Below are 13,607 nucleotides of genomic sequence, written 5' to 3' on the forward strand. Positions count from 1 at the left end.
GCATGCGCGGTTCCCAGAGACAGAGAGACTGACAGACACAGGGACAGTGAGACAGAGTCAGACAGACACTGGGACAGACACAGACACACAGATGGACACAGAGAGACACAGACAGATAGGTGGACGGACAGACACAGAGAAGACAGAGACATGGGCAGGCATAGACAGACAGACAGACAGACAGAGGCAGAGCCAGACAGACAGGGAATGACAGAGAGAGACAGACAGACACAGGCAGACAGACAGAGACGGACAGACATAGAGCAAGACAGACAGACACTGGGACAAAGACAGACAGAGACAGACACACAGATGGACACAGAGAGAGACACAGACAGACAGATGGACAGACAGACAGAGGCAGAGACAGACACAGACATAGAGAAAGACAGAAAGACACAGAGAATGACAGACAGACACGAAAGACAGACAGAGAATGACAGAGAGACATAGACAGACAGACACACAGACAGACAGATACTGACACGGACAAAGAAAGACAGAAAGAGACCCAGACAGACACAGGAGACAGAGACAGAGAGACAAAGAGACAGGCAGACACAGAAGTCAGAAGTAGACTGATGACAGACAGACAGAGACAGACAGTGAGACAGACATGGACAGGCAGACCAACAGGCAGACACAGACAAGACAGACGGACAGACAGAAAGACAGAGACAGAAGTAGACTGACAGACACAGACAGACAGACAAAGAAAGAGAGAACGAGACACAGACAGACTGACAGAGGAGACAGACAGACACAGAGAGACAAAGACAGACACAGACCATGGACAGGCATAGACAGACAGAGACAGAGATAGACAGAAACACAAACAGACACAGAAAGACAGACAGAGACAGAGAGACAGATGGATCAAGGCAGAGATAGAGATAGACAGACAAACAGACAGACATAAACACGGACATGGACAGAGTCAGAGACACAGAGAGACAAAGACAGACAGACAGACACAGAAAGAGAAAGAGAGACACCGAGACGGACAGACAGACAGACACAGAGAGACAGAGACAGACAGACAGAGAAAGGGAGATAGAGCGAGACAGACACAAACAGAACAGACAGACAGACACAGAGCAAGACAAACATAGAGCAAGACAGACAGACACAAAAAGAGACAGAGAAACAGACTGACAAAGACAGAGACAGACAGACACAGAGAGACACAGAGACAGACTCAGACAGACACTGGGACAGACAGATGGGACACAGATAGACAAACAGAGACAGAAAGACAGAGACAAAGACTGACAGACAGACAGAGACACAGAGATACACAAACAGAGCAGACAGACAGACACAGAGAGACAGACAGACAGAGACATAGACATGGACATGGACAGAGTCAGAGACAGAGAGACAAAGACAGACAGACACAGAGAGACACAGACAGACAGACAAAGAGACACAGACAGACACAGAGAGAGACAGACAAAGTGAGACAGACAGACACAGAGAGAGAGAGACAGACAGACAGACACAGAGAGACAGACAGAGCAAGGCAGAGAGAAACAGAGACAGACAGAGACAGACTCAGACAGATACTGGGATAGACAGATGGGACACAGATAGACAGACAGAGACAGAGATAGACTGACAGACACAGACAGAGAAACAGAGATACACAAACAGACCAGACAGACAGACAGACACAAAGAGTCAGACAAAGAAAGAGACATAGAGCAAGACAGACACAAAGCCAAACAGACAGACAGAGACACAAAGAGACAGAGACAGACAGACACAGACATGGACAGACATAGACATGCAGACCAACAGACAGAAAGACAGAGGAGACAGACAGACAGACAGAGAAACAGATACCCAGACAGACAGACACAGACAGACAAAGAGACACAGACAGACAGACAGAGACACAGAAACAGACAAAGAAAGACAGAACAAGACCCAGACAGACAGACACAGGAGACAGACAGAGACAGAGAGACAGAGTGAGACAGACAGACAGACAGACAGAGACAGACAAAGAAAGAATAAGACAGACAGTGAGACTGGCAGACAGACACAGAGACAAAGACAGACACAGACATGGACAGGTAGACCAACAGACAGACTGACAGAGGAGACAGACAAAGACAGAGATAGACAGAAGGAGACACAGACAGACAGACAGAGATACACTGACAGAGAGACAGACAGACAGAGACAGAGCTTGACCTACTCCATTGAGGTCAGGACTTGGGTCCAAGTCACTCAAGTGTGAAAATGTTAATCCCACCCATATTTAATCAACATCCATCCACCCATCCATCCTCCATCCATCCATCCTTCCATCCATCCATCCATCCATCCATCCATCCATCCATCCATCCATGCATCCATCCCCCCATGCATCCATTCATCCGTCTGTCAATCCATCCATCCATCCATCCACCCACCCATCCATCCTTCCATCCATTCATCCATCCATCCATCCACCCATCCATCCATCCATCCACCCACCCATCCACCCATCCACCCATCCATCATCCATCCATCCATCCATCCATCCATCCATCCATGCATCCATCCCCCCATGCATCCATTCATCCGTCTGTCAATCCATCCATCCATCCATCCACCCACCCATCCATCCTTCCATCCATCCATCCATCCATCCATCCACCCATCCATCCATCCATCCACCCACCCATCCACCCATCCACCCATCCATCATCCATCCATCCATCCATCCATCCATCCATCCATCCATCCATCCATCTACCCAGCCAGCCACCCATCCATCCACTCATCCATCCACCCATCCATCCATTCCTCCATCCATCCATCCATCCATCCACCCATCCATCCATCCATCCACCCATCGATCCATGCATCCATCCATCCATCCACCCATCCATCCATCCCTCCATCAACCCATCCATCCACCCATCCATCCATCCATCCATCCATCCACTCTTCTTTGTTATTGGGGGTGGGAGTAGGGAAGGGGGGGCAGGCTCTCTTGGTTCTTGAACTCAGCACCCTGGGTTCTCTGGACCCCTGAGTGACCCTGAGCCCTAGAGACCAAGATGGCCCCACTTCCAGTTTGCTGGTGGAGCTCAGAGTTTCCTCATGGAGTTTCCTGTCCCTGGGGTGGGGCCTTGGGCCCCTGGGAGCCATAGAGACACCAAGATGATGCCACTTCCGGTTTCCTGGTGGTTTCCTTGGAGACCAGGCACCTGACTTCCTCTTCCTCTTCCTCCTATGATGCTTATTGGTATTATTATTACTATTGTGGTTGTTGTTACTGTTATTGCTGTTGTTACTATTGTTATTACTATCATTGTTATTACTATTGTTATTGCTATTGTTATTACTGTTACTGTTATTGTTATTGCTATTGTTATGACTATTATTACTCTTGTTATTATTATTGTTACTATTGTTATTACTATTTATATTATTGTTACTGTTATTGTTGTTACTATTGTTATTACTCCTATTGTTGTGGTTATGACCATAGTTCCTACTCCTATGTCTACATTGTTGTTACGATTATTGCCATTATTGTTATTATTACTCTCAGTTTTACTATTATTACTCTTGGTATTGTTATTACTGTTATTATTACTGTTATTGTTACTATTATTACTTCTATTACTGTTATTGGCATTGCTATAGTTATTGCTGTTATTAGTATTGCTATTGTTGGTTTTGATACTATTGTTACTATTATTATTACTATTGCTTTAGTGTTATCATTACTGTTGTTATTAATGTTATTTTATTATTACCATTGTTATTGTTGCTATTACTGTTGTCACTATTGTTACTATTGTTATTATTACTGTTATTGTTGTTACTATTATTGTTATCACTGTAATTATTGTTATAGTTGTTATTGTTACCACTATTAGTAGTATTATTACTATTGTTATTACTGTTGTTATTACTATTATTTGTATTATTGATATTATTATTGTTGTTACTATTATTACTACTGTTGTCATTGCTATTGTTATTACTATTATTACTCTTAACATTGCTATTCATATTAATGTTATTTCTATTATTGCTATTGTTGTTCTTGTTACTATTACTGTTATTGTTGTTGTTTTATTACTGTTATTACTGTTGTTATTGTTGTTGTTACTATTGTTGTTATCACTATTGTTCTTACTATTATTATTGCTATTATTATTGCTATTGTTATTACTGTTGTTTTTACTGTTATTTCTCTTATTAATATTCTTGTTGTTATTGTTAATATTATTCCTGTTGTTCTTGCTATCATTACTGTTATTGTTGTTATTACTATTGTTATTGTTACTATTATTACTGTTGTTATTACTATTATTTCTATTATCACTATTGTTATTGTTACTGTTGCTATTATTGTTATTACTGTTGTTGCTATTATTATTACTCTTATTTCTATTACGATTGTTGTTACTACTGTTACTACTGTGGTTGTTGTTATTGTTACTGTTATTACTATTATTAATACTATTATTACTGTTGTTATTACCATTAATTCTATTATTGGTATTCTTGTTGTTACTGTTATTGTTGTTGTTGCTATTATTAATACTATTGTTATTACTGTTATTATCACTCTTATTTCTATTATTACTATTGTTGCTATTGTTACTATTATTAGTATTATTGTTATTACTGTTATTATTACTGTGGTTACTACTGTTACTGTTGTTATTGCTGTTGTTACTACTATTATTACTATTATGTTACTATTATTATTGCTGTTGTTATTTCTGTTGTTATTACTATTATTTCTATTATTATTACTGTTGTTACCATTATTGTTACTGTTATTGTTACTTTTATTACTATTGTTGTTACTGTTGTTATTACTATTAATATTATTGTTATTGTTGTTATTGTTACTATTATTACTACTGGGGTAGTTGCTATTGTTATTACTATTATTAATACTATTGTTATTACTATTGTTACTGTTATTATTACTGTTGTCATTACTATTGTTTTACTGTTATTATTACTATTACTGTTATTGTTACTGTTATTACTGTTGTTATTACTGTTATTATTACTGTTGTTATTACTGTTACTATTATTGTTATTGTTACTGTTATTACTACTGGGGTAGTTGCTATTGTTATTACTATTATTTTTTTTTAATTTAATTTTATTTTATTTGAGAACATACTGTACATAGGGGTTACAATTACATGGGCAGGATAATGCATATATTTCTTACCAAGCATTGCAGCCTCCTCCTTTGTTTACCCTTGACCACCCTTCCCAGCCTCCCCCCTCCCCCCACCTAGCCATACCCCCCTCCCCCCCACACCGACATTGTAAAGCTGGTTTTGACATGACATTTTGTACTTCTCATGGTTGCAACAGGTCCCCCTGAATCCTTAAACGACTTGTTTGTCCCCATCTCCTCCACATGTTATACTGACATCAAATATAGTGAAAGCGGGGGTTACACTGTGGGGGAGGGACATACTAAGCAACAAAGAAATAATCTTATAAATGCGTTAGAAACACATGCATGAAAGAAACAAAAACATTAAAATATATATTTGAGGGTTCGTTTTACTAACATCACATTCTCTGACTTTTTCCGCTTGATTCATACCTATACTAGATATTGCAAATAAGGGAAACCATGGGACCTATGTTTCTTTGGGCCTGGCTTACTTCACTTAATATAATTTTTTCCAAGCCTTTCCATTTCCTAACAAATGGGGCAATGTCATTCTTTCTGATGGAGGCATAGAATTCCATTGTGTATATATACCACATTTTCTTGATCTATTCATCTACTGAGGAGCATCTGGGTTGGTTCCATGTCTTAGCTATGGTAAATACTGCTGCAATAAACATAGTTGTGCTGGTAGCTTTAGTGTGGTCTTGTTTGTAAACATTTGGGTAAATGCCCAAAAGTGGGATTGCTGGGTCATAGGGGAGTTCTATGTGAAGTCTTTTGAGGAACTTCCATACTGCTTTCCAAAGTGGTTGAACAAGTTTACACGACCACCAACAATGCAGTAAGGTTCCCTTACAGTTGTTACTGTTATCATTAGTGTTGTTATTACTGTTGTTTTTACTGTTATTATTGTTGTTGTTATTGTTACTGTTGTTACTATTGTTAGTATTATTACTGTTGTTATTGTTACTATCACTGTTGTCACTATTGTTATTACTGTTGTTATTACTGTTATTGTTACTTTTGTTACTGTTATTTTTACTATTATTATGACTGTGGTTTTTACTATTGTTATTACTATTATTATTACTATTATTACTGTTATTGTTTTACTATTGTTATTATTACTGTTGTTATTACTATTGTTATTACTGTTATTGTTACTGTTGTTATTACTGTTATTGCTATTATTTCTATTGTTCTTGCTATTATTACTGTTATTGTTGTTGTTACTCTTATTACTACTGTTATTATTACTCTTATGGTTGTTATTGTTACTATTATTACTCTTGTTGTGACTATTATTGTTGTTGTTGCTATTATTAACACTATTATTACTGCTATTATTACTGTTATTGCTATTATTACTGATGTTGTTATTGTTGCTATTATTACTATTGTTGTTATTAGTGTCATTGTTACTGTTGTTATTGTTACTGTCATTACTGTTATTGTTACTATTATTACTACTGTGGTTGTTGCTATTGTTATTACTATTGTTATTCCTGTTATTATTACTGTTGTTGTTGTTATTCATTTTATATTATTTTTTGGGTCTAGTCGTGGGGCCTGAACTCTGGGTCTGGGCGCTGTCCCTCAACTCTTCCGTTCAAGGCTAGCACTCTACCACAGCACCACTTCTGGCTTTTTTCTTTTTACTTATGTGGTGCTGAGGAATCAAACCCAGGGCCTCAGGCATGCAAGGCAAGCGCTCTACCACTTGCCACCTTACCAGTCCCCAGAGGATTTTAATAAAGCAAGCCTTAAGGAAGAAAGATAACATGAAGTGACAACTACAGAAATTCTACAGAGATGACACCTTTCACATTTCTGTCTTCCTTCTCTTCTCATACTTCAGAAAGCATTGACTAACATTATAAATATACTGCAATTATAAGTTAAGGATCAGTGTTTTTTTTCCAACCTGAAGCCTTTTTTCCATGATTCTTGACATAAACTTTTTGGGAGATTTTTTTGGATTGTGATGGGATTCCACCCAAAACAAAGCCATGTATATCAAGAAAGTCAATGTTTTCAACTCAGAGTACTAAACAAAAGAGGGAGAAAATTAAATTAAGTTTAGCAATATATGTTAAGCACAAATATAGGCAATATCAAGATATCTTGAAATTGTATACTTTTACTGGATAAAGTGGCTCAAACCTGCAATATTATCTACTTAGAAAACAGAGATTAGAGTATTGCAGTTCCAGGCAAGCCCATACAAAAAAAAGAAGTTTCAGAAACTCTAACCATTTGCTGGGTGCAATGTGTTTTGCTTGTGTTAGGAGGACCACAGTCCAAGCAGGCCCAGGCATAGTGATACTACCTCAAAATAAGCAACCAAATTACAATCTGCTGGTATGGCAATAAAAGAGATGCTGTTTCACAAGTATAGGATTTTGGGTTCAATCATCCAGTATCACTAGGCATTTAAGTGTGTGTCAGGGTAAGAATTTGGTATGTCTGAGGTAAAGACTTCATACTCATTTTACAAGCTCTAATAAAACCTTTGCCTCTTTTGTTATTTTTTTAAATATAGCATAACTTCCATGCCCAAACCAAATAATTTCCTATTAGAGATTTTCTCCTATCCATTAAGTAACATATTATGTGTTGGATACTGTCCTACTGAAATCACACTAAAGATCAAAAACCCATTGCCTTAGAAAGTGACTGCATTTAGAAACAGAATCTCAAAGGTAGAATTTAAGTTGAACTCTCCTCCAAGAGAAGCAGAAGGTCTTGAATATGCCAAGGAAAGAGGACTCAGAAGAAGCAACTCTGATCTTGGAGTTTTAGTTCCACCAACTCAGAGGGAATGTATTTACAGTGTTAATGCTACCCAATCTGTGGTAGTTTATTATTATAATTACTAGCAAACATGTGGAATCTATAAGACATGAAAAGTCATTGACTCTTGGGGTCCATGACTCAAATTTATAATCCTAGTGATTAAGAAGGATGAGACTTGGGGGATAATGGTTTTAAAGATGGTAGGAAAATTCATGAGGTTCTATCTCCAATTAACTACAAAAATTTCTGGGCTGGAGACATGGTTCAAATGGTAGACTGACTACTGTTAGCAAACTGAGCATGAGTTATATTCAAGCCCCAAATTGGGATAAAGAAAATGTCCTTAGAATAATACTATGAGAAACAGAATTATGAATAGGAAAGCAGAAACAAAAGAAATAAACTTATTCATACAGACAAAGCTTCCCAAAATGAAATATGGCTTAAACTGTAATATTTAGGGTTTTCCTCCTATACAGTAGAAATAAATGGTATTTTGATTTGACAAAACTAAAGTGTAAAACTGTATGCAATAAATAATCACATTACTTTTATGTTTCCATAATTTAACTTGTTTTCCTACAAAGTTATAGAATAGTGTAGCTTTTGAAAATAAACCAATGTTGCACTTTGAAATATGATTATATATCCTTGCAAGTGTTGTCTAAAACTGATCTACAGTGAAATGATTGTCATTGGTATCTTTCTCAAGATTCCAAATGTTTACACTTTCAGCTGACCTTCCACAAAACTCATACACCAAAAATAACTTTTTAGTTTGTTCATGCAATCATAGGAATATAAACATATGTGTCAAAATGTTAATTACCTTAATCTGCTGTCATTAATGTAATATAACTAATACAATTAAGTATATACCTTGAGGAAAATAAGATTCTTCCTTCTAAATACATGCTTGCAGGCACACACACACACACACACACACACACACACACACACACACATATTTACCACTCTGACTCAGGTTAGATTCCTGACATTGGGTATCAGACACTTATCTAATAATCAACCTTTCCTGCACAGATATAAAATACATTCATACTTCCACAATACAAAAATACCAGATCATTCAAAATAATGAAAATATTTAAAGAATCACCCAGCTCCTGTACCATCTACTCCCTGATTTCATTCATTTCTGTCAATACATTTTTCATATCATAATTAAAATCTTTTTGAGTCTCTCATTAGCAGACAAAAATGTTATCATACAATAGAAAATGTAAGTAAAATTACTTTTCCCTGGGTAACCTTTTATATATATTATCAAAGACTTCGGTTTCCTTGTAGAGTCTGCTTCTGGCATTTTGCCCTAATGTCTAATATTAAATTACAGAGGACATGCCATATTCCTCAGTTCATTTTTCCTGAAGGTTATGCTATGGAGTTGAATCTGATTTGCTTGCTTATTCTAAATTAAATTTTCTCAACAACTTGAATTATTGTTTATGTTACTCCTAAACCATTTGAAATATCAAAAAGAACCGGAAATTCACTTTGGCAATGATTTGTGAATGGCAACAATGCTTGTGGATGGAATGAAGGACTTGAATGATCTAGAGTTCCTTAAAAATGGCACTGTTCTTTAAAGGGCTGATCATTTAGTAAGCTTTAAAGTGTGGTCTTCTTATTTCATCTAACAAGATAAAAGTATGCTTTTCATCACATTTTTGCCTTCAAAGCACTAAAATTATTTCCTTTGTACCGTTCAGGCCCAGCTGCTACTGTAGTGAAACCCACAAACAACTGCACAGCTGTGTTAGCTGCTATAGAATTTGAAATTTTCTTCCAGTAGCCCTAGTGATTTGAGCCCAGATTCATGGGATAGTCACATAATCTACAGTTACAAATCACCACAATATACAAAGACTATGTGCAAAATGAGGTTCAATTTTTTTCTTTGTTGTTTTCTTTTTGTCTTATTGATTGTCTTTTAAGGAGCTAGGGGCTGTGTATTTCTCATTATTGTTGATGTGACTTAAATAAATTACCAGATTTTTCAAATAAAATAAAGAGATAAAAAAGACATATTTAGTCATAAAATAAAGCTAAACGTTTGAGTGATTTTTTTTTTGGGGGTCCGGTAGTGGGGCCTGAACCCTGGGCCTGGGCACTGTCCCTCAGCTCTTCAGCTCAAGGCTAGCACTCTACCACTTGAGCCACAGCACCACTTCTGGCTTTTTTCTTTTTGCTTATGTGGTGCTGAGGAATTGAACCCAGGGCCTCAGGCATGCAAGGCAAGCGCTCTACCACTGAGCCACCTTCCCAGCCCTTGAGTGATTTTTTTTATTCTAGTTCTGTTCTCAGTTATCTTCATATAATGTCGAGGTGAGTCAAGCATATGTATAAATTGACACGTATAAGCACACAGAACTCTGGAATCTTTAGATTTTGATTTCTATATCAACTTCACCTAGAAAAGAATATTATCACTTGCTTCATGTCTTAAGTAATCTACTTAATACGAGTTTTAATCATTTTTTCTTTTAAAATAAATTTTTGCCAATCCTGGGTTTTATTTATTTTTATTTATTTATTTATTATTTTTTTAATTGTGAAAATACCGTACAGAGCGGTTACAATTACATGGGCAAGGTAATGACTACATTTCATATCAAACATTGTTGCCTCCTCCTTTGTTTCCCCTTCCCATTCCTTCCAATCTCCTTGTTGGTATAATTTGTGGAGGGGAAGGGAAAAATAAATTATTTAAATAGGGATACAGGTGGACCCATTGCAACAATGAGATGTACAAGATGTTATGTCGAAAAACCAACTTTACAAGCTTTATTAATTTTATCAATAGATCTCATAATCTATGGAATTGATGCATTGCGTAAGTATTTGATTTATTTTTCCACTGAATTAATATTACATTTATTTTACTTTTTTGCACATGAAATAATTACATTCTTGAGGATAAAACATTCCTGTTTTTCATTTTGGTTGCCAAAGTGGAAGTATTAGACATTTTGAAATTTTAAATTTAAATTTGAACCTTCAAATTTCACTAGGACTTGAATTGTGTTACAACTTTAATGTTAAAATAAAGAGCATTATTAAATAGAAAGCAACATTATAAGTTATCACACCTTAATCCCTGAATTGACTTAATGATAAAAAACAATTATATTTATATAACATGCTGTATATACTCAAACTATGAGATACAGAAACAGAAGACTTTTTTTGTTTTGGTTTGTTGTTCTTCATAGTTTGTGATGATTCTGTCTTCTTTACCTTATGCCTAGTGTATTCATTGTACGTCTTCAGGAAAGTGGGGGGTGGGCACAGAGCTTTAGGGAAAAGGGTGAAAAATTGCAGCAGTGGAGTTCATTGAACATTGATAAAAGTGAACTATTTAACACATGGATGGGGACAGGACAAATGAGAGAACTGAAGACATTCATAAAAGGAAATGTACTCATTACTTGACTCATGTATTTGCAATTCTTCTATAAATCGCCTTAATAATAGCAACAGAGAATTTTTTAAGGTCAAACAGAATGTTGCTTGTTAGAATTCTAGGTTTTTTTTTGTTCACTGGTTTGAGCTGGTTGAGTCTATCTCTGAAAATAGGTACATTGACATTCATTGGGTGAATTTGTGAGCTACTAGTATATAAAAGTCAATTATGATTGCTTGTATGTTTTTTGAGACTCTGATTTATTTACTTCTTTAATTTGTCTACAGGTTTTTGGTTGGGCTTGTTCCTGTTTTTCAAAAGACCTATTAGTGCGGATTCAAGATTGTTCTAATTTATTGCTGTACATACTCAAAGCTATAAATTTTCTTCTAAGTATTGCCTGTGCCCTTGTGTCCCAGAGGAGGTAGTATTTTGTGTGTTCACTTCCATTGAATTCCATAAACCTTGAAACTTCCCTCCATATCTCTTCAGTGACTCACTGATGATTTAGCAATGTGTTATTCAGTCTCTGTGAGTTTCAGAATTTTCTGTAATGCCTTTTGATGTCAAGATCTAATTTGGTCCCATCATGGTTTGACAGGATACAAGGAGTAATTTCATTTTTACTTTTGAATTTTCACAGATTTTCCTTGTGATCTAAGATATGATCTATTTTGGAGAACATTCCATGGGCTGCTGAGAGGGATATATATTGCGATGCTGCTAGGTGAAATATTCTGTAGATATCTATTAGGTATAGCTTGTCATTGCAGTTATTTAGGTCTGAAGTTTTTTTGGCTAAGGTTTTACCTGGATGGCCTGTCCAGAGGTAAGAATGATGTGTTCAAGCAACCAACAATGTGTTTGGATGCATGTATATTTTTAGGTTAAGTAGTATTTGTCTGATGAATTTGGGAGCTCTAAGATTCAGGGCATTGATATTTAGAATTGTTATATCCCCATGATGGAGAGTTTTCTTTATCAATATTTAATGTCCTCCTTTGTCTCTTTTTACTTTCATTCCACTTTTAATTTAAAGCCTATTTTGTCTAATATTTGTATAGCTACTCTGGCCTGTTTATGAAGTCCATTTTTAATTTGTAAAAATGATGTACAGAAGGGTTACAATTACATAGTCAGATATTGAGCACCTTTCTTTTGAATAGTGTCACTTCTTCCCTCATGTTCTCCCAGTTTTTCCCTTTCAACCTCCCTCCCCCATAAGTTGTATAGTTCATTTTCAATGTAGTGTCTATTGAGTAGCACTGCTACATTTGTTCACCCTTTGTCCCACCATTTCTGTGTTTCCCCTTGCCCTTTCCAAACTTACATATAAGACCAAAGGTACAGAAATAAAAACAGCAACAGAAGACAGATGGAAAAAGCAAAATACTAAAACTCCCATTATCACTCTTGGAGATCATTTTGATGAACACTAATTATTTTATATGATAATATTGATATAGCTATTGAGCCTTTGTGATCCTCTCCAAAGGGCATCCTCCATTTGATCTCACTGTATAAATTTTTAAAATCCCATATAATTTATCATGTCCAAGTCTAATGTTTTCCCTTTTACCATCCAAGTGTGTTTACTTGTAGAATTATAGGCACATTCTAATACAACAAATGAGGGAAATCAAGCAACCTACATATATATGTGTGTGTGTATATATATATATATATATATATATATATATATATATAAAAGACATATATACTTTTAATGATCGCTATTTACAAGTATGTATGTATGTATGTATACATACATATATATACATAAATATTCGAATTCCATTCATCCATCAGAAAGAATAATATTGTAACATTCTTAAGGAAAATGAAACACACAGAAATAATAATGTTAAGTGAAATTAACTGCACCCAGAGAAACTTAGGTTTCCTCACTTGTGGTAGATAGCAGCTGCTTCTAAATGTAAATTTATAAACATTTATTAAACATAGTGGATGGTATGCAAACAGATACAAATGAATTATCTGAAGTGTCAGAGTCTATGTAGTGTGAAAATACTATCATTCTCTTAAAAGATTAAGTCAAAGCCCAACAAAATAAATGCCAGTAAATGTGGACTGCAAGAGAGGACAGTGGGGGGCAATGTGAGAGGGGTAGGAAATTGAAGGGGAAAAGGATAGAATATAGGAAAGAAACCATTGCATACTTCCCAGAATTGAAATATACAAAACAAGGGGTAGTGTGAAATT

The sequence above is a fragment of the Dipodomys spectabilis genome, unplaced genomic scaffold (genome assembly GCF_019054845.1).
Source record: "Dipodomys spectabilis isolate Male_0828 unplaced genomic scaffold, ASM1905484v1 ptg000084l, whole genome shotgun sequence".
Classification (NCBI taxonomy): domain Eukaryota; kingdom Metazoa; phylum Chordata; class Mammalia; order Rodentia; family Heteromyidae; genus Dipodomys; species Dipodomys spectabilis.